General features: G+C 39.0%; 1 protein-coding gene across 3 annotated transcripts in view; it reads left to right on the forward strand.

Moving 5' to 3' along the window:
- The window catches only part of RAB27B (RAB27B, member RAS oncogene family), a 172,911-nt gene that overhangs the window by 87,559 nt on the left and 57,903 nt on the right, over positions 1–27,449 (forward strand). Inside the window, exon 1 of one of the 3 annotated variants that reach the window (XM_043888693.1) lies at positions 19,359–19,696. The exons of the other annotated variants lie outside the window; for them this stretch is intronic. The gene's annotated coding sequence lies outside the window, so the exon portion shown is untranslated. Of the gene's footprint in view, positions 1–19,358; positions 19,697–27,449 lie in introns of those variants that run through there. 3 annotated transcript variants of the gene reach the window in all.

Here is a 27,449-nt window from a genome sequence, read left to right on the forward strand (position 1 = left end):
TCAGCGTTGTCTCCAATGGATCTGTCACCCTCCACTGTGTCTCCCCGCTACCCCCATGCAGGGACTTGGTGAGTTTCCACCACTCTGCTGAGGCGGGTGGCACACTTCTGCTTGCTGCTGTCAAAATAGCTCTTGCTCCTTTCTCTTGCTTTTGTCCTTATGGATTCACACCTTTCTAATTCCTTTATTGCCATCTCTCGGAGTTTGGGGATCGAAAGAAGATAAACATGTACTCAACAGGACTTTGGGATCTAGAAAACACTTATATCAATGGTTGACAAACAGAAATGGACTGAGGACAGAAGTTTCCAAGCTCGGTTTTTGTCGTGTTGTTGTTCAGTTGCCCAGTCATGTTTGACTCTTTGCGACCCCATGGACTGCAGCATGCCAGGCCTCCCTGTCCCTCACCATCTCCTGGAGTTTGTCCAAGTTCATGTCCGTTGCGTTCAGTGATGCTATCCAGCCATCTCATCCTCTGATACCATCTTCCCCTTCTCCTCTTTTGTCATACACGATGACATTTCCTTATATCTAGACTGAGTGAATTAAACTAGGTGAAGACTTTCAGATGTTCTGGGAAGAAGGCTTCTAGGAGATGTAAAATAGGAGTTTATGAGTAAAGAAACTTTATTACCTAGGATAAGGCAGGCTCCCTAGGACGGAAGGGTTTTGTTACTGCAGACACTTTAATGTGCTTTTACTCATTGTGAGTTTGTTGAGGCAATAGCAGAAGCAGTGTTTCCCAGAGTGGTTTGCCTAAGGAAGTCTTCTTACACTTGCACACAATTAGTACTGCTCATACAGTTTCTTGGAAGAGAGTTTGGAAAATTCTGACCTAGATGATTGCTTTCAAATTTTGAGTTTCTGTGTCTCCAAATTAAGTAACAAGGACATTTTGAGAATTACATTGGTTAATAGCTTCCTTAATGATGTAAAGATAAAATGAAGAAGGTTAGTGTTAGGAAAAAATATACACATATATGTGTATATATATATATGTAGATACACATATATAACGTTGTTGTTGTTCAGTTACTAAGTCCTATCAAACTCTGCGACCCCATGGACTGTAGCACCAGGCTTCCCTGTCCTTCATTATCTCCCAGAGTTTGCTCAAACTCATGTCCATTTAGATAGGTGATGCTATCCAACCATGTCATCTGTTGTTGCCCTCTTCTCCTCCTGCCTTCAACCTTTCCCAGCACCAGGGTCTTTCCCAATGAGTTGGTTCTTTGCATCAGGTGGCCAAAGTATTGGAGCTTCAGCTTCAGCATCAGTCCTTCCAATGAATATTCAGGGTTTATTTCCTTTAGGATTGACTGATTTGATCTCTTTGCAGCCCAAGGGACTCTATAGAGTCTTCTTCAGCACCACAATTTGAAAACATTAATTTTTCGATGCTCAACCTTCTTCATGGTTCAACTCTCACATCCATATATGACTACTGGAAAAACCATAGCTTTGACCGGGCAGACCTTTGTTGGCAAAGTGATGTCTCTGCTCTTTAATATGCTGTCAACATTTGTCACAGCTTTCCTTCCAAGGAACAAGTGTCTTTTAATTTCATGGCTGCAGTCACCATCTGCAGTGACTTTGGAGCCCATGAAAATAAAGTCTGCCACTGTTTCCACTCCCCTCCCCCCGCCCTTTTTTTTGCCCTGAAGTGATGGGACTGAATGCCATGATCTTAGTTTTTTTAATGTTGAGTTTTAAGCCAGCTTTTTCACTCTCATCTTTTAGTTCCCCTTTGCTTTCTGCCATTAGAGTTGTATCATCTGCATATCTGAAGTTGTTGATATTTCTCCCAGCAATCTTGGTTTCAGCTTGTGCTTCATCCAGCCCGGCATTTCGCATGATTTCCTCTGCATATAAGATGAATAAGCAGGATGACAATATACAGCTTGTATGTATGTAAATGTATACCTACATACAATATGAATATACAAAATAATGGCAAATAAAACTATTAATAAGATATTTTTTTGACCATTTCTTGATGAAAATGGGGAATAGAACAAGTGAAGAAGCATAGTTCCTCTGTCATCCTCTGCAATTATGTCTTAATTGGCATAATTCGGAGAAGAAACCTGATGTCATGGCCTAGAAATAGATAAATACCCTTTTCTCACGTTGCTGTCAGTTGTGGCTTTTTTCTCCGGGACTCTGTGGTCCTTGTCTATCACTGTGGGAAAGAATGGCCCAGGCTTTGAAAAGGTTTTCTTTACTCCTTTCTCCAAGCCATCTAATTACTGAAAAAGAAATGTTAGGAGTTTCTTGTCTCTTCTATTGTCTATTGAAACTGAGATAAGAGGAATATTTTAGAATGTAGTATGTCTTTTTATGTTCTAGATATCATGTTACAACTTTTCTGTGTTTTATTTTATAATTAAATTGCCATAAGGGATGGATATTGTAATGCTAATTTACCATTAATCAATTTTTTGGGAGGGAGGGGTAGAGCTATCTATATTTGAATATCTCCGGTGTGTAAAAAAAGAAATTGAGCAGAAAAGTCGGGTAACTTATCTGTTTAAACACAATTGGTGATTAGCTGGGTCAGAAATGGAACTTGTCAGACAGTTGAGCTCCTTCAGTTCTAAGCACAGTGGCCCAGATAGTGTCATCTATCTATCTATCTGTCTATCTATCTATCTATCTATCTATCTATCTATTTAACTAACTATAGACATAGATACGCATATATCTTTATATATGCATAATTTAGCTGAAAGTGACTTCTACCGTGTATACTGTTTTCAATTGTTTGGTTCATATGCATTGTGAGTCTCTTTTCATCTAATTACACATCCTTTTATAATAACATTATAATGGATATAGTCTTGCATGAAATCAATAAATAAGAAATTATGCTCTATTGTTAGGGACAGCAAACTTTCTTTGTAAAGGGTCAGATATTAAGCATTTTAGGCCCATGGCTTATTTGGCAACTACTTTGTAGCAGCACCTAATCAACTTTGATTCTGTACTGGGAAAGCAGGTATAGACCAAAATTTATGATCCAGATTTATTTACTATAACTAACCTTTAAAAAACAACCTGTATATGGACATGAAGAAGCTTCTGCATACATATAAGGGTCAACTAGTATTAGAAAAGACATGCAAGAATATGCAATAGAGAAAAGACAGTTTTTTCAATACATGGTGGCTGGGAAAATTGGATATTCACATGCAAAAGAATGAAATTGTACTTCTCCATTTTGCTACTTATTGAAATTTACTCAAAATGGATTAAAAACTTAAAAGTGAGACTCGAAACCATAAAACTCCTAGAAAAAACAGAGAAAAGGGTCTTTGACCTTGGCCTTGGCAATGATTTTATGGATATGACATCTAAAGCACAAGCAGCAAGAGCGAAGTAAACTGGTGGGACCACGTCAGACTGAGTAGGAAGGGAGCCGCAAGGTGAGAAGAGAACCTACAGGATGGGAGACAATGTTTGCAAACCACACATCTGATAAGGAATCAATATCCAAAATATATAAGGAACTTCTACAAATCAATAGCATGAATACCAAATAATTCAAGTATACATGGGCAAAGGAACTGACTAGACATGCTTCCAAAGAAGATATTCACATGGCCAGCAGGTACATGACAAAGTGCTCAACATCACTAATCATCAGGGAAATGCAAATGAAAGCCATGAGATATCATCTCAGGCCCATTGGAAAGGCCACTATCAAAAAGCCAAGAGATAACAGGAGTTGGTGAGGAAGTGGAGAAAAGGGAAGCCTTGTGCCAGGTTGGTGAAAATGCAAACTGGTGCAGTCACTATGAAAAACAGTTATAGAGGTTCCTCAAGAAATTAAAAATAGGACTAACATGTGATCCAGCAATTCCACTTCTGAGCTTATAACCAAACAAAATGAAATCACTATCTTGACGAGATATCTGCACCGCATGTTCATTGCAGCACTATTTACAATAGCCAAGACATGGAAGCTATCTATGTATCCAATGATGCAAGAATGGATAAAGAAATGTGATACACACACAAGAGAACATATTCAGTCATAAGAGAAGGAAATTCTACCATCTGCAGCAACATGGGTGAAACTTGAGGACATTATGCTTAGTGAAACAGGTCAGAAATAAAAAGACACTTAGGATCTCACTTACATGGAATTTAAAAAATCCGTACTTGGGGCTTCTCTGGTGGCTCAATGGTAAAGAATCTGCCCGCCAATGAAGGAGACGCGGGTTCAGTCCCTGATCCGGGGAGATCCCACATGCCGTGGAACAACTCAGCCTGTGCTCGAGAGCCCAGGAGCCGCAGCTGCTGAAGCCCACATGCCCTTGAGCCCGCGCTTTGCAGCGAGAGAAGCCAGTGCAATGAGGAGTCTGTGCACAACAACTAGAGAACACTCCCCGCTCACCATCATTGGAGAAAGCCCGAGTGCCGCAACCAGGACCCAAGCACAGCCAAAAATAAAAATAAATAAAATGTAAAACCCTGCTTCATAGACACAGAGAACAGGTTGGTAGTCATCAGGGGCAAGAGTTGGAGGGTGAGGCATGAGAAAGGTGGCCAAAGGATACAAATGTCCAGGTATAAGATGAATCAGTTTCTGGGGATGTAAGGTACGGTCATGTATAGTATGTAAATATGGTTAACATTACTGTTTGTAGATTTGAAAGTTATCTAAGAGAGTAGATTTTAAAAGTTCACACACACACAAACACACAGACACACACGATTGTAACTATATGAGGTGATTGCTCTATTAACTGATTTTATTATGGTAATCAGTTTGCAATAGGTACATATATAAGATCATTTCATCATACACCTGAAACTTATACAATGTTATACGGCAATTATATCTCAATAAAGCGGGGGAAGAAAGCTTGTGGAAATGCCTTTGAGTAACTCGAGGGTGTTGGACAAAATTCAGTAAGGGAATTTATGGCTTTATATGCTTTTGCATTGTTTCACCAGTTACATCGAGGACTTTCTACTTTTTTAAAGAAATTAATTTCAGTGATTCCACTTCAGTGCTCTAGAGCATATTACCCTCTGGCTACTTTTTATTTTTAACCACCACAAGATACACGTCTTGAGTGAGCTGTATCTACCCCCTCCTACTGCAGACCATAAAAAGACAGGAGTTGATAAGCAGTATAAGACAATTTTTTACTTTCCCAACACAGGACTGACGTTAGTAGAACAACAACCAAGCCAAAATATTAATATTCTAAACGCAAATTCATCTTTTTACTAGACATGGTCCTACATTTAACTTAGTTAACTTATTCGTTTCGAGAATGTATCAATATATTATAAATTATTTATATTAAATGAATGAGGTTATGGTGGAAGTTTAAATATTTAAATAGCTGTGAATCAGGGCTGGAGAAAGGTAGCTGATATTGTTTTGTGTTTAGCATTTGATTACATCAGTTTTTCTTAACCTTTATTTCATACCCCCACCCCAATCCAAGAAGCCTTTTTGTTTTTCCCCCTTAATTGCCCCCCCCGCCATGAAATTTTAATACCGCAGATATGTAGTACACCTGTGTATATGCTGTATGTATATCTGTGTCTTTACATACAAAGAATAAGATTATTTCACTCTCCAAGAATGAATTTCACCCACTTATAGGTAGTAGTGTTTCCATTGAAAATGCATGGGTCACATCTACATAATTTTTTTCCCCTAAAGAGTGGGTTAATGCTCCACGAGGTGGCACTTAAGGGATGTGATGACTGTATAGTAGGGAAGAGCCCCAAACTGCTTACCCAGGAGCCTGTCTTGGTCGAACCTCTCAAGGTTCAACCCTTACAAGTTCCTCGGCTTTCGTAACAATATGTCTCTTTGATGTATTGGCTAAAACCCATGGAATCCTCATGTAACCATCAATATCATGGCTGCTGTCCATGTACTCCTGGGGAGATACAGTCTGACATCCATTTGCCTCAGGTCTTATCAAAACCTACGTACTGAGGATACAGCCTATCAATTCCTTACTCTAAAACCATTTCCTCAACTAGATTAAACTTGCAAAGAATTCCATTTTGTGAACCCCTCATTTGCCCGTAGAACTGCTTATTTACTTTTACTGAATTATAACTTCCTATTAATACCATCTTTCTACACTGGTAGCTGTTTTAAGAAACCACCCCAAACCAATTCATTGTGGTATTTTATTATCAAAATGTTCTGGAAACCATAGCTTATTACTCAGCCAAGATCGTTGGCTATGCAAGGGAACAGAGATCTTAGTTACATGAATGGGCAGGTGTCTTTTAAGCACAGGTTTGTTTTTATAGATGTAATGGATGATATTGACTTTATGGTCTCTAACAAATGTTAGAGAAGGTATTTTTCTGTGCTAGCCTAACTTCTGACTTCATCCATTCACATTCTCTTTTTCACTGTAATCTGATTTCAGTTTTCATTTGTTGTTAATTTATCTTTTAAGATAATTTTACAGCTGGACAAAGTGCATGCAGAAATGTGTACAAATTGTATGTTTGATCACAGAACAAATGCATCTTGTAACCAGCACACAAATGAAGAGCTGGAACATCCCTAGAATTTCTCTCCAATCTCTTCTTAGCCAGTGCTATCAACCCCGACAAGATAACCACTATCTTGATGGCTAACTCTATGGATTAATTTTGCCTGCCTTTGAATATATACATATTCAACATATATATTGTTTTGTGGCTGGATTTTCTTTTGCAGCATTATGCCCGTGTGATTCACTAGTATTGCAGGTAAAAACACTCTGTCCCCATTGATGTGTAATATTCCATTTTATGAACACAAGTAACTTTAGGTTTTTTTTGTTGTTGTTCATTCACTCAGTTGAGTCCAACTCTTTGCGACCCCATGGACTGCAGCACGCCAGGCTTCCCTGACCTCCACTGCTTCCTGGAGTTTGCTCTAACACATGTCCATTGAGTTGATGATGTTTAATTTTTTATGTTATTATTAATGAACATTTAAGTTGTTTTCAGTTTGCAATTATTAATACTACAAGTAGCTCTTGTAAAAGACTTCTGGTGAACATGTTACAGAGTTCTGCATGCTTAGTCGCTTAGTCGTGTCCAACTCTTTGCAACCTCATGGACTGTAGCCCAATAGTTTCCTCTGTCCATGGGGATTCTCCAGGCAAGAATACTGGAGTGGGTTGTCATGCCCTCCTCCAGGGGAATTCACTCAACCCAGGGATCGAACCAAGGTCTCCCACATTGCAGGTGGATTCTTTACTGCCTGAGCCGCCAGGGAAGCCCAAAGTTCTACAAATCATACATTTAAAATGGGCCATATCTCTGCCCAAGTTTAGTTTTCCAAAATAGTCAAACCAATTTACACTTCCACTAGCAATAAACAAGCATTTCATTTGCCCCATGCCCTCACCAACACCTGGTATTTGGTTTTATTCATACCCATAGATGCATAGTTGTATCTCATTATGATTTAATTTGCATTTCTCTGCTGGCTAATGGGGTTGAGCAACTTTTCATGTTTACTGGATATTTGGATTTTTCTCTTTTTATAAAGTGCCTATTCAACTTTATGGCCCTTTTTTGTATTCATTGATTTCAATTGTTACTGGATTTTTATGCACTTATATAAAAAACTATCATCTTTATAAAGCAGGTTGGGATATAAATAGACACAAATAAGTGAAAAATATGAAATAGGTGCTGAATCCAAACTAACCATAAGCAAAGCATTAGGGACACAGGACTTAACTATTTAATACTAATAAACACTAAGAGGAGGCTGGGAGGGTTAAATCCTACTTTGTAACAGCAGCATTTTTATGCAGAAACGACGTAAGTGTCATGTTACTGTCAGTCCTCAGTGATCCTTTGTGCTCATTAGGCCTTAAACTAGTCTGGTGGCTCAGCAGTAAAGAATCCTTTTGCAGTGCAGGAGACCCAGGTTCGATCCCTGGGTCGGGAAGATCCCCTGGAGAAGGAAATGGCAACCCACTCCAGTATTCTTGCCTGGGAAATCCAACGGGCAGAGGGGCCTGGTGGGCTACAGACCTCAGGGTTGCAAAGAGCTGGAGACGACCGAGAGACTGAACTACCGCCATTCACCGACCAACTTCATGAAGCTTATTCTGAGTAAGTTGAGAACTGCTGGGACGGGGCAGTCACAGTGACAGCATTCTCACGTCCAGTATACTGTAGGATTTCATAATGTAAATTGCTACTCATTTAAAAATATTTATGTGCCAAGGGATAAATCAGCAGCAGTTACCTTTTTTTTTGGATTAAAATGTTAACTTTAAAAAAATATAGTCTAAATTTTTGACTACATATTAGTCACTGTGTACAAAAATTATCATAAGTTATGGCTTTAGGGAAATGAATTATCCTAGAACTAGGGTCACTGTAGTCATAAAAGAACACTATAGTTTTAATTTAATGGATAAATCAGCTAAGCTAAGGTATAGAATAGAATGCTTCATGTTTTCAGGAAATAAAATGTTTTTTAATGGTCAAAAACAATACTGAGGACTCAAGAAAATAGGCATGGTTATTACATGGGTCCTAGAACCAACCATATTATACTTAATTTATTACCACCTAACAGATTTTTTAAAAGTCATAATATTTTGAAGAAAGAAGTTTAATAAGAACTATTGAACAAAAGTATCTGTTAAAACTCAAACCTTTCCCTCTTGTCAGTATCATGATAATCAGGGCAGATATTCAGTCAAATGATACAATTTTTAAAATTGTAGGCAGATATTAATTGAATGAAGAAATATGCATTAAACAGGGACACCTAAAAAGACAAAGTGGAGACAAAATGTTTTATTTTGAGGATCAGCAAATAAATAGATAATTATTCTAGCTAGTGAAATCCAAAAGTGTGAATTTTAATTTTCAAGGTTAAAGCACATAAATGCTTGAGAGAATTTGATATTCTACTTAGTATTTTTAATTTATCAGCTAGATAAATCTCATCTCGTTTTTAAAATTAATTTATTTATTTTAATTGGAGGCTAATTGCTTTATAATATTGCAGTGCTTTTTGCCATACATTGAGTGTTTGTATTTATTAAATTTTAATATATAATCCTTTGCTTTTTTCAACTGGTTTATTGACTATAATTAATTGTTTTTGTAAAAACAGAAACTCAGCAGTAGAAATGAAACTATTCATAGTCTCTGTTAACAGTGTAAAATAAAGCATTATTATAACAAGCAGAGGTGTAAGCAGCAAGCCCTTTTGGAGTTAACTGTGGAGAAGCAGATTTGGTAGTTACCTGTCTTAGTTAAAACCCATCAATTGTACCAGTTAGAGTACTGGGAGGTCATTAAGGGACTGCAAATGCTTTATGGCTCCATAGGAGCATATTGAAAGCAAGAAGCCAATGTCAAGTCAAAACTAACTTGCATACAATAATAGTTGCAACTCCATAAATCACGGGGTCATTGAGTTATGGGGTCAGGGACTGAATTCAACTTTGAGATATTTTACAAATTTCCAGTGTTATCAAAAGCCTTTATCTGTGTTCTTTTTCTATCTGTAAATATATTTATCCCCAAATAACTGAGGAATGGCCATGTGTGGTTTTACATATTAAATTTCCCTCTAACTTATTGGGTGGTTATTAACAATTGAATGAATTATTTAAGCAAATATTTCATTTTAATTCCTAACTGTAAAACAGAAGTATAAATGATAATAGTTTTGTCTTTACAGTGAAAGTCTCAAGGAGGAAGAAGAGACAGAAAACTTGTAACCACTTGCTATGAGTTGGAGAAAGCAGATTGCAAAGGGTGATGACAAATGTTAAAAGATCTTAGATAATTAAGTACAAGTTGGGCCATGCATTTTCTGATTGTTACAGATCCAGTTTAGTCACTAATAAGATGAGGCAAGGCTGAGGGTGCCCAGGAATACCCAAGGCATTTCTGTGATTTATTTATCTTGTGTTAAATAGTAGGAGAGTTGCCAATATATTTACTTTTAATTGTAGCATAAGTTTATGATAACTAAAATGAGAGAATCAAAGTTTCTCTTTCTAATTTTCACTGAAAAAAAAATACACACATTTGTATCATGCTGCCTCAAGGAGTTTCCTTAATTTGCTGTGGTTGCTTTTGTCTCAGATCACATTCACTTTGAGAGTCTGATATACAGCTCTTTGAATCATTTTTACAAGTCTATTTTTTGAACTTTTAATTTTTCAGTTATGAAAAATAAGATTTGATGAAATATATTAAAATCAGAATGGACAAGAGACTCTTCTCCATCCTGCCACTCCCACTTTTTGAGAAAATTTACTCACTAAGGATGTCAAGGTAGTGAACAAATTCATTTATTTATTGACTCATTCAACAAACATTCATTCTTTAGACACATATACTATTGTCAGACATATGAAATTTTTATAAGCAGAACGAATTATCTTAAATCCCTGTTTCTCATATGTAAAAATCAAAGAAGAATCACCACAAATGTCTTTTGGCCAACGATGGATGGAAAGCCAAGCCTTCCAATTTAGAATGCTTGTTTACCTTACTTTGTCCTGAACCTGGGAAGACTTTCCATTCTATGATTTTACACATAGAAGCTTCCAAAATGATTTCCCTGCTAGAAGATGCCAAAGGTTCTATATAGCACACTACTACAGATAATTCTTTTATTATAAACCTCTTGGGCTTAAAGTACAAGAAACAGAAATGCTCTGTCTAAATCTGGATCAACTGGAGAGACTTTCAGGTAATTCAGTAAATAAATGATTTAGAGTCATCTATGCAAGTATATTGGCTTCCCTGATGCCTCAGATGGTAAAGAATCTGCCTGCAGTGCAGAAGACCTGGGTTCAATCCCTGGGTTGTGAAGATTTCCTGGAAAAGAGAATGGCAACCCACTCCGGTATTCTTGCCTGGAGAATCCCACGGACAGAGGAGCCTGGCGGGCTATAGTCCATGGGGTCACAAAGAGGTGGACATGACTGAATAACTAACACTTTCACACTTTCATCAAGTATATCATATAAGAAGCTATCTTAGAAACTATGTCTCTTTAATTGCATTAGTTGCAGTTGAAATCACCTGATTAAGTGTAAAGATGTTTATTGACATTCTTGAACACCCATCCACCTTAAACACAGGTCATTGTAGAGAATCAAGTGGAGATGTGATAGGAATCACCTTTTTTTGCATCTTTCCTAGTAATGATGCGAATGTCTGTAATTCTTTCAGAGAAAAACTATCCAATTGGAAGTATTCTCTATGGTTGCATTGCATAGTTTCAATATCTTCAAATTAGCTTTCTATCACATTTAACCTATTGGTTAGAGAAAAATGAGATGGATTTGAGTTCCTATTGAGCCCACTGTGAAGCTGAATTTGATTAAGGCATCAGCCCTGACTCCTATCTTTGAATTGCAGTGACTTTCTTATTACTCAGACATTAGTGATATCTCAGGGTTGACATTCTACTGTTCAGAAAAAGATTGTTTCCCCAAAATCACCTTGGGAAATTGTAATAGCAACATGATCTTTTGGGCAAATGTACAAAGAAGACATTCCGCATGGTATCTGCAGAGTTGTTCAGTGTCCTTCCTAAAGATCAAGAGTAGATCTTTGAATTAAGGTAGGGCTTACTCTAGGTTTGAATTCCATCAAACTGAAAACAATTGCAAGCATTCTGAGCTAATCAGATTAGTGCATTTTATCCTGAACATCCATATTAACCAGCCATCCTGTTCTAAAACTGTGTTCCTTCCTCCCTGGTATAAGCACCTTTCAAAGCCATTCCCATATGTATTTTTCACTTCTTTGCTTGTGTAAATTAGCAAGTTTCATATTTTTTCTAGTTGTAAGATTCCTTTTTCCAGGTTTGATATTTTGTGGTCTCCACTCCAGGGCATGCTGGCATAGAGCTAGAATTGTAAGTCTAAAAGCACTTGATCATGTAATTAGAACAGCACCATCGGAACCACTTTATGCTACTGCATTCTGCCCACATTCACATTCTGCCAAGGCTGTCTGACTAGCTGATCCCTTTGGTTTTTACAGGGAGCTCTCACCAAGACATGAATTAAGACTCCACAAACAAAAAATGGGGTTTGAATGCTTTATAAGAGGACTAATACTTACCACATCTTACAGATAGTGGCTTCCCAGGTAGCTCAAACGGTAAAGAATCTGCCTGCAATGCGGGAGACCTGTGTTCGATCCCTGGATGAGGAAGATCCCCTGGAGAAGGGAATGGCAACCCACTCCAGTGTTCTTGCCTGGAGAATCCCATGGATAGAGGAACCTGGTAGGCTACAGTCCATGGGCCGCAAAGAGTTGGACATGACTGGACAATTAACACTTTACTTTCACAGGCAGTGTAATGCAAGAAAAGGAGAAGTTCTTATCAGCTTTTGTATCTTCATTCTGATCATGTGTTCTTTTACCAGTTCTTTAAAAACATTGTCTCTCCTAAGACTTGCACGAAATATATGACTTTAAAAATAAATTATTTATAATTTAAGTTGAATAGTTCCAGCAAACATGTGTTTTATACGATGCACACAGAGATTTTCTTCCATTCTCTCAATCTTCAGTAGTAATAAAATATGTATAGAAATTGCACAAAATGGGGACCTATTTAGTGGTTATGGCAGCGATGCATATTTCAGGAGGTATTATATGGGCTAAGGTACTTACAGTTTTCATGCTATTTTGGAAATAGGAAATTTAAATATATCTTACAAATATGATAGAACTATTATAGGTATATAAACTGTTGCCATTTTGATTACAAAAATGCATTAAATGATATTTCATGTAATGATAATTTAAGATCATTTAATGAAACAGCCTAACTATTTCTTACAAACATAGGTTTAAAAAGTAATCATTTATGGATAGGAGGGAAGTTAGAGGAAGGGGATATATTCATATCTAGGCTTAGAGCTAAATGACATTGTTGTACAGCAGAAACCAGTGCAACATTGTAAAACAGTTACCCTCCAATTAAAAATAAATTTTAAAAAAGTAATTATTTAACTTGGGATTCTTGGATATCACCAAATCTTCATTTGCTAATTGTTATTTTTGCAAATTATCTTCTAATACCATATATGTTCAGACATAAGGCACATCATTTCCCAGATTATGCCTTAAAAATATGTTTATCTTATATTGGTATCACTCTAGATCTTTTATAATGGAATATTAATGAAAGAACTTTAATTTGATCAAGAGAGTATTTGGAGAAGAAGACATATTTACCTGAAATTACATCAATCAATATCAGCTTGGATGCTTGAACAGATTACCTGATAATTTGCTAAAAGACAGATTAAATTATTCCTGGGTGTACAGCATCTCAATTGAAGTGTTTGCAGTTAAAAAGTAGCAAAAATTGTGAACAAGAACACTATGTTTTGATATTTTGGGAAAATGACAGAATCACCTTATGGTTATTTACATTTACATGGTAGGCTCATATGACATTTTATTTTGTAGCTCACTGTAAAGCTAGCTTTAAGCATATGTACCTACATACTTCACGTGTGCTTTTAAATGACTGTACCAATGTCCGTGTGTGCAATTATATATGTTGATATATGACTATATTTATGTGTAGGTATATATGTTGTCACTGTATTCTTTCCTGTCTCCTTAGTTTTCATCAATATGAATCTATTTCTCCTTAATCAATTTGATAAATTGATAAAAGAATTTTATCATTGTAATTTTGCCCATAATTATAGCATTTTTTGTTTTTTGTCTATATTGCAAACATTATTCATGAAACCATTTGGTCCCTTCCCACAGAATGTTTCTTTAACACAGAGAGAATTAGGCTAAGATACATAATTTCCATATAAAGTTCCAGTGTATGTCCATTTCACATTTTAAGAAACTGAGTCAAAATGAAATTAGAAGTGGGGAAATTAAGACATCTCCATAAAATAGATGCTATACATATAATTATGTGAACAGGTACACTTTAATGCCTAAAATAGGTCTTGATGTGTTACACATTTAAAATAATTGCCAGTAAAAATTCATTCAGGTATATGTATTCCTTGACATCATGTCTTTAAAAGTAGTTAGGAAAACTAGCATGACCTGGGAGTCCAGTCTTGTGAGTTTGAATCATACTGTGAGGCCTCCTCATACTAGGGAGGGGTTGATTGTTACTTGTGATTAGAGAGACCTCATGTGGACTGCAGGTCAGCAGAGGGTGGAGGCAAACCTGAGCGTGACTGCCTAGCACAGTCTTCACTTCAGTCCCAGAACAGGGGTGAGTTAGGAAACCTCTGATCTCATCAGTGTGGACCTTTTATAAGAGGATTTTGAAGTACGAAAGGCAAGCTAAGTCAGTGGCTCGTGTCACCTAAGACAAGAGAGAAGAAACCAAATATATTTTTTGTTTAAAACTGTGAAATGCTCCTTTCCTCGGTGTACCTTACGTTTTTCCTTCAAGTTCTCCACTTCATCTCTAGTGCCTGATAGCCCTAAGGATCAGGCACATGTTACTTAATAAATGTTTGCTGAGTCAATAAATGACTGTGCAAACCTCTCAAATCTATCTTCAGTCTACACCCCAAATTCACTTTCTCCACTGCTCTTAGGCTATTATGCAAAAATATATGAAAGTAATAATGAATTATGATCTTTTCTCTATTGAATAAGTGTCTTTTGTCTTCTTCTGTATATTTTAAAACTACTTCAATATTATTTTTACTAAGGTAAAAACATCTAATAGTTTTTAAAAGAGGTGTTCAAATTCTTTAAAAATAGCACAGATTTCCTCTTAAGTCCTAGTCTTAATCCCTACAGCAAAACTCCTGACTTTGACTCTTTTAGTGGATTTTTATTATTCTTACTTGCGTATTTCTAAAAGGTTTGCTTGTCCTGCCTTCCTTTATTTAGCAGTGTAACACAGTGTGTATTGACTCCATGTATAATACTTGAGTATTTAGTTCTCTTGCACATTTGTATACCGTCTTTCCCTAAACTCACGCTTCACATGCAGTTATATCGTGGTTTATGTTTACTCTCTTGCTAGAGTTCCCATTATTCTGATTATATTCACATCTGAATGAAATGCTATATTATTATTACTTTTCTCTACTCATAACCTCTTGTTTCTCCTTGAGTTATTAATATGCTTTTTCAATTTGTTTAGTAGACTTTGTACCTGGTATAAACTATTCATGCACGTGTGCTCAGCTGCTTTAGTCGGGTCTAACTCTTTGCGACCCTGTGGACTGTAGCCCGCCAGGATCCTCTGTCCATGGGATTCTCCAGGGAAGGATACTGGAGTGGGTTGCCATATTCTTCTCCAGGGGATCTTCCTGACCCAGGGATCAAACCTGTGTTTCCTGCATTGGCAGGCAGGTTCTTTACCACTAGCACCATCTGGGAAGCCCATAAGTGATTCATAAATGTCCCCAAATGGTCTTTCAAACTGTAACAGTCAGAGCAGTCTAACTACTTTAACAAACAACTCCAAAAACTCTCAGTGGCTTATCTCGGTGTAAGTTTATTTCTTGCTCATGCCATGGACCAGGGGTGACGGTTAGGGTTTCTATGCCACACGATCATTGAAAGCCTCAATTTCTTTCATCTCGGGCTTTAATGTCGTCTAGGGCTTCAGAGTTCTTCACTGAGTCTTTATGTCTGGATACCAATGAGGAGGATCTCATAGGTCATTTTATGGGATTGACCCGGAAGTGGTGTAGGTCACTACTGCCCGCATGCCATTGGCTGGAACTCAGTTACATGCCTCCCTACCAGCAAAGGGCTAAGAATTGAAATCCAGTGGGATGCTCGGAAGAGAAAACCTGGAACTGGATGAACACTTCAGTCTCTACTACTACATGCACATTATCAAAAATGTTTCAAATGTACATGTCCATGAAATAATTATTTCCAGGAGACGTTGCCTCTGCAGTCCGCTCTTCTGCTTCTGTCTAGGCCTGTTGTTATGGAGAATTCACTTCACTGTCTCCTGTGTTGGACCTTCATTTCCTGGGTTCCATCTCCTCTTTTTTGATTTATAAGCCTATTTTGGGGATCCTTCCTTAAACACAATAAAGGAATTATGTTTTCAATTCCTTACACGTCTAAACATATTTTAATCACACTTGGCTACATTTTGTATGGGTATACAATTCTCATTTCAAAATAGTTTCACTCATAAATTGTGAAGGCACTTAAAGACTCTTCTGGATCCATTATTGCTCTTGAGAAATCCAATATCATTTTTATTAGTTTCCTTTGTATGTTATCTGCTTTATGTTTCTGGAAGATGTTTTTGTTCTTTTTGTTCCTGGGCTGCTAATATCTCAGAATGACATATCTTGGTGTGTTTAATTGCTTAGCAAAAAATTATACTCCTGGACTTTCCATTTTATAATCCACCCATCTTTCAAATTTGTAAAATTTTGAGTGTATTTTGAATTTTGAATTTTTTTTTTTTACTGTGTTGAAGTCCACTTGTTTTTAATTCATTTTCTACAGGAGCAGAGTAAAAATGCATGTGTTCAGTTCATTTTGTTAAGCCACAAAGTACTCTAGTTTACTTTCACCAGAAAATAAGCCTCCAGTTTCTTGGAGGCTGAGTTGAGCAGATGGAGAAACTTATGTACAATTGGTTGATTATACGGTGGTGAGGAAGTGAACTTTGGGTCTGGACATTCTGAATACAGACGTCTAACCAAACCCCTGTGTTCACCCCACCAGCTGGCCTCTTTCTCTGATGGTATTGCCGCCTCCTAGGCTTGAGCCTCTCAGGTTACACAAGGAGTTACTGCTTCTCATCCATCACCCCTCCTACAGGCAAGCAATATATAACTCCTCCTCTTCCTATCGGTTACCCAGCTTCCATCTGACTTAAGTTTTTCCAAACCATCTATTGGAGTTTGTTTAATCTCTTGATGTCTCTTCTCCTCTTTATTTGTCTTTATGATTTCATAACATATAAAAATGTATTTATTATTTTTTAAGATTCTTTTGGATGCACATCATTTTTAAAGCCTTTATTGAATTTGTTAAATATTGTTTCTGTTTTATATTTTCTGGCCACAAGGCATGTGGGATCTTAACTTCCTGACCAGGGATCAAACCCACACCTCTTGTATTGGAAGCCTTGACTGCTGGGCCTACAGGGAAGTCCTCCAAATGTGTTTATTCTTGTGTCAGAGGAGATTGGGGAGGGAGAGGTGTTTAACCATTTTTAACATCCAGGTACATTTATTTATCTGTTTACCTTGGGGCTGTATTTATTCAGTGATAAGCTTATTGAGAGAAATTATGTCTATTGAATTTGTGCTAGGCAAACGCCAGGTGCAGAAAGGCATTTTTTTCTTTTTTTTAACATCACAGGATGCTGTCACCCTGTTTTCATGGTTTTCCAGGGTTTTTTTTTCTGCTCTGTCTCTGGTCTAAGTGGCCTTCATGAAGTGGCCAGGAATCGTTTTGCTCATATTCTCCCACTGCCATCTCCTCCTGGGAACCCTCTTCCCACAGGGAAGGAAAGGTCCACCCTCTGGAGTAGCTGAAGAGCATCCCCATGTAACACTAGCGCCTCTGAGCCTCAGAACTAGAAACATAGGATGTGTGCGGTGGGTGACGCCTGGAGAGCTGTCCCTGCAGGAGTTAGTCCTGCGAGGCCGCTGACACGCTTCCCTTTTAGAGAAGGGAAGGGTGGCAAAGACAGTAGATGATAAATGAGTGTCTTAGACTTTCTCACGACAGGAACCTTCCCTTAAACGGAAGGTAGGCGGCACGCTGTCCTGACTACTGTGAGCTCTCCCTTCCGGATCAGCAGATCTGAATCCTACATTCCTGGGCCTTTGGGATTCTGGGCACGTCGCTGGGACTTTCTCAACCTCAGTTTTCTTCATTCTTAAAAATGGGGACAATAAAAAGTAACAGATGCCTTGCCTCTTTCAAAGCAACATCGTGACAGTCAAGTGAGAGGCTCTATGGACAAGGGCACCATAAATGCTGTTGAATATGGGAAATAACAGCTGGTAGGATTAAGTGAACACAGAAACTAAGTGAAGAATACAGATTGCCATTTATATCATGTACAGAGAATCATTTTAAATTAACGTGCTATGAAAAGAAGAATAGTCAAGGTTGTTTATGTATTTCTTTTCTCTCTTTCAGGCCCCATAGACACACACAGCAATACAGATAATGCTGATGCAAAATAGATTATACTACAAATATATATTCCCAGCATATATATTTGAAAATCTATAACCCGAACCTCCAATAATATTTCCCAGTAGATCAGAATAGTATTTATAAATCAGACCTTACTTTGGGAGAAAGGAGTAGATGATTGTTACCAAAATAATGTGCAGGCAACACCCATAGAGGCTTTACTATACCACTGGTCTATGCACTTTGCTGATCTGAACTCATTTACTGACAATAACCCTACAAAGGCATTTGATTCTCCCCATTTTCAAGATAAGAACATTGAGGCACAGAAAATAGACCTTCTCCCATATTTTCTTAGTAGAATAAGCAGATTCCTGTGAAACCACATGTTTTCTCCAACACTCCTCTTCTCCAGTGCTTTGCTATTGTTTGCTTGCCTTTGGTTTGGGTTTTCGCTTCTCCCACAGATGATCCACTGCTAATGTCAGCGGCTCTCAGTTGCCTCAAAGGCCCTCTGCAGAACTGGTCAAACAATGAACACTTAAGCAGTCACCTCACCGTTCACCAACATGCATGCAAGCAGCACATTTGGAACTTTTTCATTTTCTTCACAGTGGGAAAAAAAAATCAATTGCTACTGTATGTCTTCAACCTTGGGCTCTTACCATCAGGCTAAACACCAAGGATGTCTTAGTCTGTCTGAAATGTGATCTCAAGACAGCCAGCCAGGATCGTGGGTGTGGGCAGATGATTGCCAAGTGTCGGCCAGATAGTAGGTGCTTAATAAAGATGTGTTCAGTGAATGTGTGTGCTGCCTGATCTCTGATCTCATAGACACGACCCCTGCTGACTCAGCTGCAGATCTCTGAAATGACTGTGGGAGGCAAAGGTGAGGAAGGCGCATCCTGATGAATGGATTCACATGAACAGACCTTAACTTTTAAAACACGGATTTCCTTCGGAGCCGTTTTATTTCCGGAGGCCCCTCTCCGCTCCTTGGTCTCTTAGGCAACTGCTTGTTCTCTTAATGAAGACCTCCCCTCCCGGAGCAGAAAATGCAGTGCCCTGGAAGCCGTTCTCACAGTGCCCAGGGGCTCTTTGGAAAAAAGAAATCCAAGAAAACACGGAAAAATCAAGGACTCAAAATGAGATGGCTGCTGGGGCTTGGAGACCCACAGAGCCGAGAACTCGGAGCAGAAACCGAGCGCCCTTGAGTCACCAGCAAGATTATCCGAGGTGCGCCCCGCACGTCCGCCTTCGGACTGGGAGACACGCCTTCGTCACACACGAACCCTGCAGATCCCGGAGCTCGGCGGACTCGGGGGTGGTGCTTCCAGTCCTGCCGCTTGCCATCCGGACGGGCAGGGGCTGGGGACCCGCCGGCTGCTGGAGCGATCCAGAGCCACAGGTTGGGGGGAAAAAAAATCGGAGCGGTGCCCGGGACCGTCGCCCTGGAAGGCAGACCCCGGGCAGTGGCTGGTGTCCAGGAGTTCCCGGGCTTGGGGAAGGGGGAAGGAAACCTCTGAAACCCGACACCTCTCGCCAAGGAAAACTTCGCAGGCTGGTGAGTTGGGGCGGCCAGCCCGGCTGTTATTGCTGGAATGTGTTCCCACCCACTCGGGGGGTTTGCTGAGCGGCTCGCCTGCGAAAAGGAAGTGAGACGTGGATGGGGAGATGTAGGCCGGCGCCGAGGGACCCCGGGTCTGGAGCGGGGTTCGGGGTGTGAGCGCCCTGGATCGGCGGCTTCCACCTGGGATTCCGGTGCAGGCGTGATGGGGGCGCGGATGTCATCAGAAAACTAGCTGGTGTCTGTCTTTGTTTTGGTCCTCGCCGATCAAACAGCTGGTTGGAATTAAAAAAAAAAAGAACCTGGCTTAGCAATGTCAGTTTCCTTCCATCTGTATCTCAAAGACAACCGAAATAACAATTCTTTTTCATCATCATGTGTTTCGAGGTTCATTTAAGGAGAAGTCATTTCGTGAGGCGAGACAAGGGATTGGACGTTTCTTTGTCCGTCCTCAGGTGAAATAGCCCCAGAGAAATCAAGAGCCTGTCTGACAGTTTTTTCTTTTTTTTTTAACCTCTTCTTTCAAAATTGTGATCCGGGTATTGCAGTCCTAGAAGGGTGTGTACACGTGTGTTTGTTCAACTGGTCACAATAAATGAGCTTCCAAGAGTTTCCAACTCCGTACATTATCTCATTATCTGAAAGCTATTGAATCAGGTGGAATGTCCCTAAGCAGAAGTTGCAGGTTCTGCTCCTAGGAAAAGGCTGAGTTTGGTCAAACTCATCACACTTGCTACTAGCTGTTACACACTAGTTAACATTGTTACTGCTTTTTATCTTGAGACCTAAAATTAAGGATATGTACGATTCCAGTTGTGTATCTAGCACCTTATTAAGACAAAGTCAACAACGTGCAGTTTCAGAGTTCTTAGCAACAAAATTATTGTTGAACATAATAATGTTAAGAATTTTTAGTCAGTTTCAAAGATGTACTCTTCTTAATATTCAGTTACATTCACACATCTTCAGTAATATTATAAATAAACATATATCTATATATATGTTTTATGCACATGGTTATAGAGTTCTAAATTTGAAGTTAACAGAAAAGTTAACTTCAGCAGGATAGCCTCAGGCATTTCAGTTTATTGAATTTTCAAGCTACTGTAAAGTCCGAACTGTCGTATGAAGTGAGAGCCATACCTGCCTTGTGCTGTTCCCCCATATACTTATTTTTCACAGTTTCCTATTATTAACCCTCTACCTGGAGGGAATCAGCCCTTCTTGAAGGCAAGAAGGGATTTTAGAAATGACCAAAACAAGGTAATCTTGGCAGATAGTTTAATGCCAGGGAGGCTTTTCTGTTTAAGAACTGACAGTGGCCTCCCATAAAATGTTACCATCTTTGCTTTCGAAAGACCAAAACCTTGCCAATGAAACTGGACAAGCCTGTTCTCAAAGATGCCAAGAAGGAATCAAAGGGTATCTGTCAAATGTAAGCAAACCACAACTCTCTCATAGGCCATTTCTGGAACAGGACTCTGACAACCTGATAGGGAAGGTAACTCTAAAATAATTGATTGGCTCAGCTCCTTGGCACACCAGCTTATATTAAAATTATCTACTGGTTTCTGAACTGCTTTTCATTATATTTAACTGTACTTCTGGAAAGATAGAAGTCATCCAAAGCCCCAGGTGGTTCAAAACAGAAATCTGCTGTTTTCCCACCTTTAGCCTGGGACATTTTTGGTTAGGTTTTTGGTCTTGCAGATCAGGACAGCATGAAACATAGACCAACTATTCACATAAAGCTCAGCTCACAATTAATCCAGTTTCTTGAGTTGATTCATCAAGGTAGGTTAAGTAATTGCAGTTTTGAGAGACAGGAAAACAATTACTGTAAAAACAGACAGGACAAACTAGGTGTTTCCCATGAAGGGTAAGTCACTTTTTTGGAGTTGGTGGCTAAAGGGGTGTAATTTTTCACTCATTATTAGGTGTAGAATGGAGCTGACATTATTCTATAGTAGTAGGAAGTAGCAACACCACGAAGCATAATAAAAACCAATTGTAAACCTCATAAATGGAGTTGAGAGTATTACTTAACTTGCTTCACTCCCTTTGCGATCATTATTCATATTCTTTAAATATTAACCTTCTGTCATAAGCCCTCCTTAAATGAAGGAAACCTGTCTGGATTATCAGTAATGAAAATAAAATGCTGTTTAACACATTGCCAAAAATTTTTAAATAAGTTGTCTTTTCTAAGTAAACAACTGGTGAGTGTAGTTGAGAAAAAGAACTTATATTTCTTAATATAATATTCTTAAATATTTATTTGTTTAAGTCTTAAACAAATATTTATTAATAGTGTCAAGCCTTATGCTGGGCTCTGTGTGAAGAGAAGTGGACCAAATGCACAGAAACGCCTGGACCCCAGAGAACTTGCCTTTCACTTTAGGGAGTAAATGGATGTGCAAGTTAGATCTGTGATCCACCTGAGCTAAGTGCTAGACGAGAAGGTAAAGCAGAGAAGGAACAGACTGTGGCAGTGACACGCCCAGTCAGTGTTGAAATTTTAGATCAGGTGCCCAGGGAAAGTCTAACTGAGAAGGTGACATTTGAATGTTGTTCTTAAGGAAGCTCGGGAGTGAGCCATGTGGTTACAGGGAGGAAGAGCTGTCTAGACTGAGGGATCAACAAGCAAGAGTTTGCCTGGCGACTTCCAGGAGTGGCAAGGAAGGCTGTCTGTGTCCCTGGGGGCAGGGTTGTCCTGGGGCAGGTCACAGAGGGCTTTGAAAGCAAGCATGTTGGCTTTTGATTTTTATTCTGAGTGGAGGAAGGAGTCACTATCATTTAGATGTTGTCTGTTGAAAAGAAGCTGAAGCTCCAATACTTTGGCCACCTGATGCGAAGAGCCAACTCACTGGAAAAGACCCTGATGCTGGGAAAGACTGAGGGCAGGAGAAGGGGGACAACAGAGGGTGAGATGGTTGGCTGGCATCACCGACTCAGTGGACATGAGTTTGGGCAAACCCCACGAGCTGGTGAAGGACAGGGAGGCCTGGCGTGCTGCAGTCCATGGGGTCGCAAAGAATCAGACAGCCTAGGGACTGAAAACAACGGAGGAGACTAGAAAGCAGGGGCAGGAGAAGGGCACAGAGTGAGGCTGGAGAGACCACCTGGGTCAAGTGAAGTGAAGGGAAAGTCACTCAGTTGTGGCTGACTCTGTGCAACCCCATGGACTATCCAGTCCATGGAATTCCCCAGGTCAGAACACTGGAGTGGGTAGCCTTTCCCTTCTCCAGGGGATCTTCCCAACCCAGGGATCAAACCCAGGTCTCCCACACTGCAGGCGGATTCTTTACCAGCTGAGCCACCTGGGAAGGCTGCCTGGGAAGTCATTGCAAAGACGGGATAAGGTCCGTCTGAGAAAACTGAGGAGTCCACGCCATGACTTATTTGTTATAGACAATTGTCTGTACTGAGAAGCTGAGCGAAGTGATAGTCAACCTCTCTTCCAAAACTGTGACCCTACAAACCCAAGAAAGAACACAATTTGTTTGATACTTGATAGATATTGTAGATCACATATTAAGAGATAATAGTGAAAATTTAGTTTATACAGTTGTAAAACATAGCATCAAAGTAAAGTAAATAACATCATAGTATATGGCAGTTGCCTGGAGAAGGAAATGACAACCCACCCCAGTATTCTTGCCTGGGCAATTCCATGGACAGAGGAGACTAGTAGGTTACGGTCCATGGAGTTGCAGAGAGTCAGACACGACTAAGCAGTTGAGCTTGCACACACGCATATATAGCAATTGTAGCTGCCATAGAAACCAAATGTCTAATATTCAGAAATGCAAGAACAGCCTTTTTTAGTAGGTAAAGTATGTTCAAAGACATCAAGATTCACATAATTTGGGGAACAATTTTAGACAAGGCAGATATAGGTATAAATTGGTGAGATTTAAATCAAACCTTTAAGAAGCCCATCATTAATCAAATTATACTGGTGCTTAGTAGTAAAGCTATGAGAATGGCATTTAGTTTCCTTAAGGCACAGTTTTCTCCTGTGTGCAGCAAAAGGAATAGACTGATTAGTTTAAATCTCTATTGTCTAGCTCTAGACCTGGGTAACCTACAACTCTTGCTTCCTGTTTAGTTCCTTACCTTCCTTTTCCCCTTGTTTTTTTTTTCTCTTTCATTTATGTACCTATTTATCCAGATAGATATTCATAATTATAGATGTATTATATGCATGAGTTTAGATACTCATAGATATAGATGTATATATATAGGTGTAAGTATATATGCACACATGTACACAGAGACAAAAAGAAAAAAAGAAAAACATAAATTCTATAAAAGAGGGCAAATTTCTTTTTAAGAGGCTTAAGAAAATATTCAAGATTTTCTTTTCGTTTTCTTTCTGTAACCCATAAATTTATTGTCAATTATAGTGAACTTGGGGTCAACCCGATTTGTTTTCTTGTTCCTCTCTTCTTAACTTGCTCAGAAAAGTGAAACTGTGTGTTAACTCTGACCTGAGGGATACACCAGAATAAAAATAATTAGAAAAGGCAAAATGGGTCTGTGTGATATTTGTCCAATCCAATGTAGGCAAGGTCCTCAGAGTCTGAGAAGTTTGTTAAAAGAGTTGCTCAGTTCTCGTGGGCTGTTATTAAAAATATACTATTTTCATAAACAATGTACAGTTGATATATGTTTCTGGATATGTGAAAATATTTTTTTTAATATTTTTTTAAAGTATAGAATGAAACTAGATTTTTCAAAGAGGGAACAGAAAACCTAGCCTCTCTTAGTGCCTAAAATAGTAGAAGCCTTTTCCAAAATCGGGAGCTTTCTTATATTCACCTAAGGTGCCTCCTTGAGCTGACTTAGACCTCGGATTTTCTGAAATCTTTTTTGCAAATGCTGGGAAGCATTGGAGCAATGCATCTAATTTGCTAATTTCTTAATTTTTTTTTTGAGTGAACAAAGCAACTAAACAGGTAGAAACTATCACACCCAGTCTCGGCCCTGTCCCTCCCTCATTCAAACTTTGATCTTAATCATTCCAAGGTTGGCGATGCCAGCTATCAAAGGCTGCTGCTCACAGTTTGGAGGTGAATGATTCTATGAGAAACAATACAGAAAACACTGCAAAACATATCTTAGGAAAAATCACTTTAGTGAAAATATCCTGGTATTTACAACTAAGGGGTTAGAGACATGTAGAAACAAATTCAAATAAATACAACATGATATGACAAAGCCCCATTCTTTAATATTATGTTAGAAATGAGATGCTAAGAAGATGTGGCGTGCACACACACACATACACACACACACACTGGAATTCTCTGCTCAGTCACTTCAGGTGTGTCCAACTCTTTGTGACCCCATGGACTATAGCCCACCAGGATCCTCTGTCCATGAAATTCTCAAGGCAAGAATAGTGGAGTGGGTTGCCATGCCCTCCTCTAGGGATCTTCCCAACCCTGGGATAGAATTTGAGTCTCCTGATCTTCCTGTATTGCAGGCAGATTCTTTACCGCTGAACCACTGGGGAAGCCCACACTGGAATACTACTCAGCCATAAAAAAGAACAAAATTTTGCCATTTGCACCAACATGGATGGACTTGAAGGCATTATACTAAGTAAAATAAGTCAAAGAAAGATAAATACTGTATGATATCACTTATGCGTGAAATCTAAAATGTTGTTTCCCTGGTGGTAAAGAATCTTCCTGCAATGCAGGAGACCCAGGTCTGACCCCTGGTTTAGGAAGATGCCCGGGAGAAGGGAATGGCAATGCCACTCCACTACTCTTGCCTGGCAAATTCCATGGACAGAAGTGCCTGGTGGGCTACAGTCCATGGGATCGCAAAGAGTCAGACACAACTGAACAACTAACCTGTCGTATCACAGAAAACTAGTGAATAAAACAGAAAGAAGCAGACTCACAGTTATAGAGAACAAACCAGTGGTTATGCGTTGGGGGAAGGGCAGTACAAGGATGGGGGAGCGGGAGGTACAAACGACCGGCTGAAAGATAGTTTCAAGGATGCATCGTACAACGTGGGGAATAGAGCCAATATTTTGCAAGAACTCTAACTGGAAAATTACTTTTAAAAATCATACAAAAATTTAAAAAAAGATACAGGATGCTAGTTGACAAAGACCACACAGTAGCAATGAAATGGAATGAACAACTTTGGGTTTGCTTTTTTCTCAGGACTGCACTGAGCCATCATCAGGTGCTAGTCATTTTGAAACTGACCTAAAGACTGCAATTCCACCCCCACCCCCCAACTCCCGCCACCTGGTTAGATTATAATTTTTTCACTTAGCTACTAGAAAAACCAAGGAAACAAAGGTGGAATATGTAACTCATTATTAGTACTGCTCCTGGATAGTCCCTAATGGAGGTGCCCTCTTCGCACTCCAGAAGTTTGCACGTTTGATGAGAAATCATCTTCCGTTTAAGATTGCAAAGAGTATGCTTAGACAAAGGTGAGAGCGAGATGAGAACTGGAAGGTAAGGCCCCGCGTCTCTAACGGGGGTGGTTACGGCCACTGCAGTCTTGCCCTACGCTGCAGACTTGACAAGCCTGGCAAGCATCTGTTTCCGGTGCGAGGTGGGGGAGGTCTTCGAGTTTTATGGTGTGGTTTTCTCTGTGAAACGACTCTGTGATGATAGCTGAGTTGTGATGAAGATGCATTTCCTCTGAGCTGTAATGCTCTTCTCTCTGGTTCCCAACACAGCTTTGCAAATCAAGGGTGGTTTTCATGGCTCCGACTCCTGGTTTTTCACGCTTGCCAAGTGCACTTTGACTTTTAAAGTCAGCTCATGTGTGAGGCCCATGGGACCAGAAGCTCTTTTCCTATCCTTCACATTCTGGAAGGTGTTGGATTAGGATGATTTTAGTGAAATAAAGGCTGAGGTATGCTGCAATTCGTCTAGAGTAGCAATGATTCTTAAAACCAGTATAGTAAACATGCAGACACCTGAGGGGATAGGCTTGGCACCTTGAGAACAGAAAGCTAATTCAAAAGAGTAAATTTCAAGGTTTCATAAATGTTACCTATATATTTAAAGAGAGACATGTATTCTGTTTCATCATATTTTATTACCAGTAGAAACATTTTTGTCTTATTTCTCAGGAATTATGTTCTTTAAAAGTGTGTAGAAAATGAAATAAGAGGGTTAAAAAATAGTTCACTGCTTTTTAGTCATTTCTACCATAAACATGTTATTGTGCACTGTCAAACATGATCCAAAACATGAAAATAAAAATCAAAGAATTCTTGACATCCTTCGGAGAACACAAATTCTACCTGCATAGTATAAACTTTAGAGAAAATGTCAAGTTAGTCATGTTAAAGTTGACATTTAAAATTATTCATTACAATAAAAAGATCTGCCTACCATGTTAAAACTAATAATAGCAACTTAGTTTCTAGTATAACTTTTACATATCTGAATTGTTTATTAGAAATATTCATTATGTGCTGTTTTGTATCAGTAGCATATTTAGTCATTTGATCGAAAGGCTGTATAAGACATAATTCAGTTGTGAAAGAGATCGCCAGTCCAGGTTTGATGCATGAGACAAGTGCTCAGGGCTGGGGCACTTGGATGACCCAGAGGGATGGGATGGCGGGGGAGGTGGGAGGGGGGATTCAGGATGGGGAACACATGTAAATCCATGGCTGATTCAGGTCAATATATGGCAAAAACCACTACAATATTGTAAAGTAATTAACCTCCAACTAATATAAATAAATGAAAAAAAA

This window comes from Cervus elaphus, chromosome 27 (genome assembly GCF_910594005.1).
Source record: "Cervus elaphus chromosome 27, mCerEla1.1, whole genome shotgun sequence".
Lineage (NCBI taxonomy): Eukaryota > Metazoa > Chordata > Mammalia > Artiodactyla > Cervidae > Cervus > Cervus elaphus.